Source organism: Mus musculus, chromosome 2 (assembly GCF_000001635.26).
Source record: "Mus musculus strain C57BL/6J chromosome 2, GRCm38.p6 C57BL/6J".
Taxonomy (NCBI): Eukaryota; Metazoa; Chordata; class Mammalia; order Rodentia; family Muridae; genus Mus; species Mus musculus.
Window position 1 is genome coordinate 144,413,452 of NC_000068.7, and position 7,393 is coordinate 144,420,844.

At 48.4% G+C, this 7,393-nt stretch overlaps 1 long non-coding RNA gene across 5 annotated transcripts; it reads right to left on the bottom strand.

The window, feature by feature from the left end:
- Positions 1–800: 800 nt before the first annotated feature.
- Gm46768 lies at positions 801–6,800 on the bottom strand. 5 transcript variants are annotated; one of them, XR_003953922.1, is made up of 4 exons: positions 6,557–6,800; positions 4,469–5,546; positions 3,326–3,877; positions 801–1,945 (listed from the first exon to the last, which is right to left on the bottom strand). It is a non-coding gene; the product is annotated as a predicted gene, 46768 (long non-coding RNA). The 5 variants fall into 5 exon arrangements; XR_003953921.1 differs by having other exon boundaries at positions 3,248–3,877; XR_003953923.1 differs by lacking the exon at positions 801–1,945 and having other exon boundaries at positions 2,513–3,877; positions 4,469–4,625; positions 5,496–5,546.
- Positions 6,801–7,393: the final 593 nt, after the last annotated feature.

A 7,393-nucleotide genomic window follows, 5' to 3' on the forward strand; every position in this document is an offset into this window, starting at 1 on the left:
AGAGGTAAAGTGCTATGGCACATGTAACTTACTCTCAAATGAAAAAATCCTGTGTGTAGTGGATGGGAGGAAGTGGAGTCTTAGGTTAGAAAAGAGAAGAAGGGGGGGTGTACAGGAACCCGCTGTAATAGTTCTTCCCCCCGCAGGCCTTGTCTAATCCTATGCGTAGTTGTCTTCTATACCTTCTCCACACATGCATAAACCACATTCATATTTAAACACTTAAGTGGTTTTTTAAGTTAAGATTATTAGTTATTAGTACAGTTAGATTCTCTCTTAACAATAAATATATCATAAGGGAGCTGGAGAGTTGGCTCAGTGGTTGAGAGCACTGGCTGCTCTTGCAGAGGTCCCATGTTTGAGTTCCTGTACCTACATGCTGGTTTCAACCATTTGTAACTCCAATTCCAGAGGGTTCAACTCCCTCTTCTGGCTCTGTGGACACCAGACACACATGGGGACACAGATACATACAGGCAGAAAACCATACACATAAAATAATTCTTTTTAAAAAATGTGTCGGCTGGGCAGTGGTGGCACATGCCTTTAATCCCAGCACTTGGGAGGCAGAGGCAGGCGGATTTCTGAGTTTGAGGCCAGCCTGGTCTACAAAGTGAGTTCCAGGACAGCCAGGGCTATACAGAGAATATTTGTATTTTGTCTCGAAAAAACAAAATACAAAAAACAAAAACAAAACAACAAAAAACAAAACAAAAAAAGTGTCATAGAAATAAACCCCATAGGGCAAAAAATAAATTCAGTTTATTTTAAAATAGAAATATATAGTAATCTGTAGGTATATGAATATCACAGTTTCAACTATGTCTTATTGGTGGGAGTTTTGGCTGCTTTCAGTTTTTGCCAGTACAAACAAGATACAAAAATAAAAATTCTTGTACATATAACCTGTTGTATTGGTGCAAAAAAAATCCATGAGTCATGTATCAAGTTAGGTTTTTTTGGTTGGTTGGTTGGTTGATTTGTTGGTTGGTTGGTTGGTTTTTGAGCAGGGCCTTGAGATGTAGCCCAGGCTGACCTTAAAGTCAAGTTCTTTCTGCCTCACCCTTCCTTCCCAGTGCTGGTATTACAGTCTCCATGGCAGAGACTGAAATTAGAATTTCAGTGAGAGCCAAGAAGCATGGCAACCCTTCAGGACCCATTGAGCTCCAAGTGGTTTGCTGTGGGTGTAAGGATGGCCTCCAAAGGCAACTGCTTCCACCCTCAAGTTCAGCTACAGGAAAGCCCAGCATTTTCTAGAGGCGAGCTAGAACATCCTTCAGGAAGCTGGGTACACCAAGTTTCTCTTCAAAAAAGACATTGTGCTCTCTTGTGGCAGGTTGCCCATATTTGGTAGGTGAGTCCAACATGACCATATGTCTACCAAACCCCACACACCTCCTCTTAGCTACTTTCTGAGAGTGCCCACTGATGATATAACTTTAACAAGTGTTTGTCAGAAATTCTCTGCAGGGCCTAGGTTCCTGTAGGTGGGCAACATATGTTTCATAAGCAGCTGACTGGATGCTCAGGTGGAGGCAAGTCATGGTTTTGATCTCCACATGGTACACAGCATCTCACACCAAAAATAATAGACATTCATGGAATGTTGCCTGGGGTTGAGCATTCAGTAAGCACTTTGACATAGAACCACATTTAACTCCCTCCCCAGCTGTGTGAGGCGCAGGGGTCCTGCAACCCCATGGCAGCACTCATCTACCGCCACAGTCGTTCTGCAGAAAACCCTCTAGCAACTTAGTGGATTAGAAGAACCACTTGCCATTTGTTTATGATTTGTAAGTGAATCAGGCTTTGCTGGTCCTGGTTTCTGCCCCTTTGTGGTCAGCTGGGCATCTCAGGCTCTGGAAGCTACTGGCTGGTGTGGACTAGGGTGATGGAGATTTTCGATCCGTGCAGTCTCTCCTCCAGCAGGCATACTGACATAAAGCTTCACAGAGTGGGAGACAGAAAAGAGAGAAAGTGACAGTGGGCGGGGCGTTTGCAGAAGCCCACCTAAGAATTGACCTGTCACTTTGCCACATTTTTGTGGGCAAAACAGGTCAGCATAGATTCATTGGATCGACCTTACCTCTCTGGAGAAGCTGTAAAGTCACATTGCACCAAGTCACAAACCCAGACAGAAGGGCCCTTAAAGGAGAGACATGTGGCAGAAAGAGAAGGTGGTGTGCAGATGTGTTGTGTCCATAGAAATGGGCGGTTGAGTAGAAAGGTTTGTGGGTGGTTTATATAGGTGGGAGGAAGTACAGCTATGTGGCTAGGAACGTGGATGGGGGATGGGTACATAGGAAGACGTATGGATGGGTGGTGAGTGGATGGGCCCATGTACATATTGAGGTGCTGAGGAACGGCTCTACTGTCTTCTCTGCTGTTTTTTTTTTTTTTTTTTTTTTTTTTTTTTGGTTTTTCGAGACAGGGTTTCTCTGTGTATCCCTGGCTGTCCTGGAACTCACTCTGTAGACCAGGCTGGCCTCGAACTCAGAAATCCGCCTGCCTCTGCCTCCCAAGTGCTGGGATTAAAGGCGTGCGCCACCAACGCCCGGCTCTGCTGGGTTTTGACTGACATTTAGAGCAGGAAGAAATGTGAACCTAAGACATCACTGAGGACCGAGGTTTTGAGGACTGAGGTCCACACTGAAGGGAGACTGGCTCTCTAGTCAGAAATGTTAACAGTGTGAGTGAGACCTGTGCTGGAAGTGAGCAGAGCTTTCCGTTCTTCAGGGAGAATGTGCAGGGCCAAACTTGAAGGTGCCATTCAGCAACAGAGCACAGGCTGGTCAATTTCCACACCTCTCACCTCTGTGGTCCCTAGACATTCTACCATTGGCCCACTGAACCTCCCGATGGGAGGTGCTGGAATCCCAGGATGACCCTAGGAGCTGACAGTGAGGCAGCTTCAGGTAAGGTCAGGAATGTGTTCTGCAGGCCTAAGTCTAGGCTGCTAACAAGTCCTCCTCTTCTTTGTTGTGGGTCAGTCTGGATGGATGGCTCTGTAGTGGATCCACGTTTGTAACCAGGACTTGTGGTGAGGGCCCTACACCATCCCAGATTGGCTTCCTGGAAGCCGGACTGTTCATTGTGCCTTTGTCTAAACCCCAATTCTTGCTCTGTCTCCCCCCTTACCCGCACCCCTTGCCTAGTGAGGAGATGGGATAGGTCCCAGTTGTGAGGGCGGGTCAGCCTTCTAGAGGAGGACCAGGAAGCTCCAGCTGCTGCCCTGCCTGCCCCATACCTGCCAGCTCCAGACATGTGCGTGTTCCTAGTTCCTTGAAAGGTTTCTGTTGTTTGTGCCTGCGTGCTGACTTCCTACCTGGGCATCTCAGATGTTTAGAGAAAGGTCAGGACCCTTTCCAGTGCTGCAGAGGTTTCCGGGGCCTCTCCAAGATTGACACCCCTTTGTCCCCACAGATGACTTTGGTTCATTCTTGACCTTCCTTTAAATGTAATGAGCTTTACCAACTTGGTGTGTGCTGCTCATTTGCATCAGCACTTCCCTCCAGGCTCCGAGCTCCCTGAGGTGGGACTGAGTCCTCTTCTGTGTGTTTCACTGCTGCCTCCGCCCGAGCAAGGCACATCAGGGTGCACAGAGGGTGTTCCATCCACAGAGGGCGTCGGAGAGAGCATCAGCCTCCCACCTTCAGATCTGGCTTGCCTTGCCGCTCTGGGACCCTAGGCAGGATTCCCCTTTTTTCTTAGGTTACGGAGAATAGTAGAACTGGGCTTCTAGGGCCACCGAGAGAATTCCATGCCCTGCTCTGATGAGGCTGTTACAAACAGCTGGAATGTAGTGGAACAGGTACATGTCCGAGTCTAAGCACAGTTGCCGAGTTCCCAGGGTTTTGTGCCTCTTTGCAATGAATGGCTAGAAAAGACGATAGTTTATTAAGGGAGTGATTTGGAGGAGTGTTAAAAGGTGTATTGCTTTTCACCAGTGGCCAGGCAAGAGGGGAGAGAGGAGCGAAAGGACCTTTCATATGGGCCACTATCAGTGTCCACCTCTCCCAAGTGCATGCAACCTGAGCTTTTCTGAGCTTGCTTGAATGGCTGAGTGATACTCAGGTAGACTAAGGGCTACAGTCTTTGGCTGTCACCTCTGCTAGTTAGTCTCTGGAGCATCGACCTCCTTAGTTCTCCCCCGCCTCAGTACCAGGTCAATGTCTGTCAAATGAAGACATGAAAAATACCTTCTTTTTAATCCCCCCACCTCAGAAGCTGAGAGTAGGCCTAGCCTTAACTCTCTCTTTTAGCGTCTGTGCTCAGACCTGGAGTCTCCAGACAGTAGCCTGCGTGGCCCCCAGTTTTGAGAATGGCATTTTATTGGTGTATGAACTCCCTGGTCTCTCTCAGCACAAGCCAGCTTTGAGTTGATACCACACAGGTCATATGGTCCACAGAAGCTAAAATGTTTACACAACAAGCCTGCTGCTTCCTGCCCAGTTCTCCAAACACTCACCTGGCCTCACCCGGGGAAAAATTGGCCTCCATGGATGCTGTGTGTTCAAATGGCTGCCCAGTCTCTTGAATCCCAAGGGCTTCCCTGGCAGTTCATCATGGCTCAGACTTTGTTGGCTCTTTGTTGGGGCCAGGGTAGGGGCCTGAACTTGTGATCTCTAAGAGTGGGGGACAGGTGAGAGGGGAACAGACAGGCCCTTTGGGAATCCAAGGCCACACAGAGAGAGGCTAGCTCCCTCCCTTCTTGCCAGGCAGAGCACAAATAGCCTTGTTTGAAGTGCATTATTAAGAGCTAGCCTCAGGGCCAAGCTCTGGCAGCCCCCTCCCCCAACCATCTCACCTCTAACCTAGCTGCTGCAGGAGGTTACTCTGGTAGGCGCCAGGGACATGCAAATAAGGTCCAATTAGTATGTAAATCTAAGCCTCAGCTTTGAGTTTACTGAGTTTTTGGCTCAGGGCCTTGATGTTATCTATCATTCTTAGGACTGGACCCTGGACCAGAAGAACTGGAAATAACAGAGTTCGGTGTAAAGAAAGCAGTAGAAGAAAGCTCTCTCTCTCTCTCTCTCTCCCTCTCTCTCTCTCTCTCTCTCTCTCTCTCTCTTTCTCATGTGTGTATGTGCATGTACAGGCTAATTTTGGGGTGTCATTCTTTAGAGATTGTCCCTTCTTGGCCTGGAGCTTGTCACTTAGGCCACTGAGTCCCAGGGATCTGCTTGTCTGTCTCCTCCAGTGCTAGAATATGGAGCACAGCACCAGCCTCTCTTTTTCAGGAACTTTTCTTTTTCCCTACTCCCAAGGGCTCAATGTCAATGCACTTACCTGGAACCACCTCCAAGTCGTATTGAGCCAAAAGGATGAAATTCAGAATGCTCTGCTACTCTGTATATTGAAAGTGGGTTGGCTGGAGGATGGCTTATTAGGTCCAGATCCTCAGCGCCCAGCTGGGCACCATGGCTCATGTCTGTTACCCCGGCACTGGGTGCAGTAGGGGGTGGGGGGCAGTGGTGTGGGGGAGGGTTACTTACCCAGGCTAGCCAAAACAGCAAACACCAGATTCAGAATGTGAGCGATTCTGTCTAAAAAGAAAAGTAAGGTTTAAGACTAGCTGTGGTGGAACATGCCCAGAATTGAGCACTTGGGATAGAGATAGGAAGGTCAACAGTTTAAGGTCATCCTCAGCTACATAAGTTCAAGGACAACCTGGCTTCATAAGACCATGTCTCAAATACACCCTCCAAAAAATGCATATGGAGATACATACACACACAGATGTACAGTGGAGAGCATGAAAGAAGATACCTCTGCCCTACACATGTATATGCACTTGTTTGCACACTTGCACACACACACAGCAATAAACCCCAACTTTCTTTCTTTCTTTTTTTTTTTTTTTTTTGTTTTTTCAAGACAGGGTTTCTCTGTACAGCCCTGGCTGTCCTGGAACTCACTTTGTAGACCAGGCTGGCCTCGAACTCAGAAAGCCGCCTGCCTCTGCCTCCCAAGTGCTGGGATTAAAGGCGTGCGCCACCACGCCCGGCCTCCAACTTTCTTTTTTAGGGAAAAAATTAAAAAGGCCAGCAAGGCATAAGCCAGGCACTGGTCCTTTAATCCCAGTACTTGGGAGACAGAGCCAGGAGATCTCTGTGACTTTGAAGTCTACAGAGCTAGTTCCAGGACAGCCAGGGCTACACAAAGAAGCCCTGTTTCAATAAACCAAAACTAACTAACTAAATAAATGATAAAGTAAAGAAAATGACATTATAATGAGCCGGCGTCTTGAGGTTGTTGACCCTTCCTGAGTGTTCTCCTTTGCAACTGCGGAAGTGCCCTGGGCCTTAGTTCCTGAGGTAGTGGGGAGACCTAACCCCAGCTTCAAGGATGCTTCCCGGCAAAGGAGTGTCCTGGCCATTAGAAGGCACAGTGACCAGGATGCAGCTGTGGTTCCCCTGGTGGCCTCCAATCTAACCTCCTTGTCTACCTAGTCTCAAGTCAAGTCCCAGGGGCTCTGGAGTGGAGACTTGCCCTCAGGCAAGTCATAGTGTGCTAAGGGAGGTTGTTCCTTAACCCACCATGATACTTAACCCACCATGATACCAGGCTGGGCTGTGTGTGCATTCCCAGGAGTCACGAAAGGCAGCGATGGATGTGACCGTCATACACAACCTGTTCTGGAAAGGCCTCTGACAGACGTCCTGTGTGCCCATCTTCAGCTGTGGCATCTCCAGTCCTGACGCAGGCTTTTATTGAGAAACTGTGTTCTACATCATGCCACATCAAAGTGGGTCCCTCGGGCACTGAGAGAGAACTGTGCCAAGTTATAAGTAGATAATGGAAAGTCAAGTCAGGCAGGATCTGGTGAGGCCCTAGGACAGTGGTTCCTAATGCTGTGACAGTTCCTCATGCCGTGGTGACCCCCAAACATAAGATCATTTTGTCACTACTGTCAAAACTGTAATTTTGCTACTATTATGAATTGTAATGTAAATATCTGTGTTTTCTGATGGTCTTAGGTGACCCCCGTGAAAGGTCATTTGACCATCCAAAGGGGTCATGCCCACTGAAAACCACTGCCAGAGAGCATAGAGTGGAAGCCCAACAGGAGAGAGTGTGAGCTCAACTTGAACTTGATTAGTATCTCTCAGGGTTTCAGCAGTCACTCACTCAGTTACTTGGTTAACAGTCACAGTGGTTCTGCAGGTCTGGTGCAGTGGCGCCGGGTGTGCTGCACTTGCAGTGAGCCTCAGGAGAGGCTGCCACTTCGAGCTCTACGGCCACACTTTGAGGAGTGAGGCTCTAGAGAGTGGTCTCCTCTTTTTTCCCCTTTTTATTGTGTGGGGGCGATGTGCGTGTATGAGCGCACCTGCGGCAGGCAGAGAACTACTCTGGGAGTGGGTTCTCTCCTATGGCTTTTCCATGTGTCCCA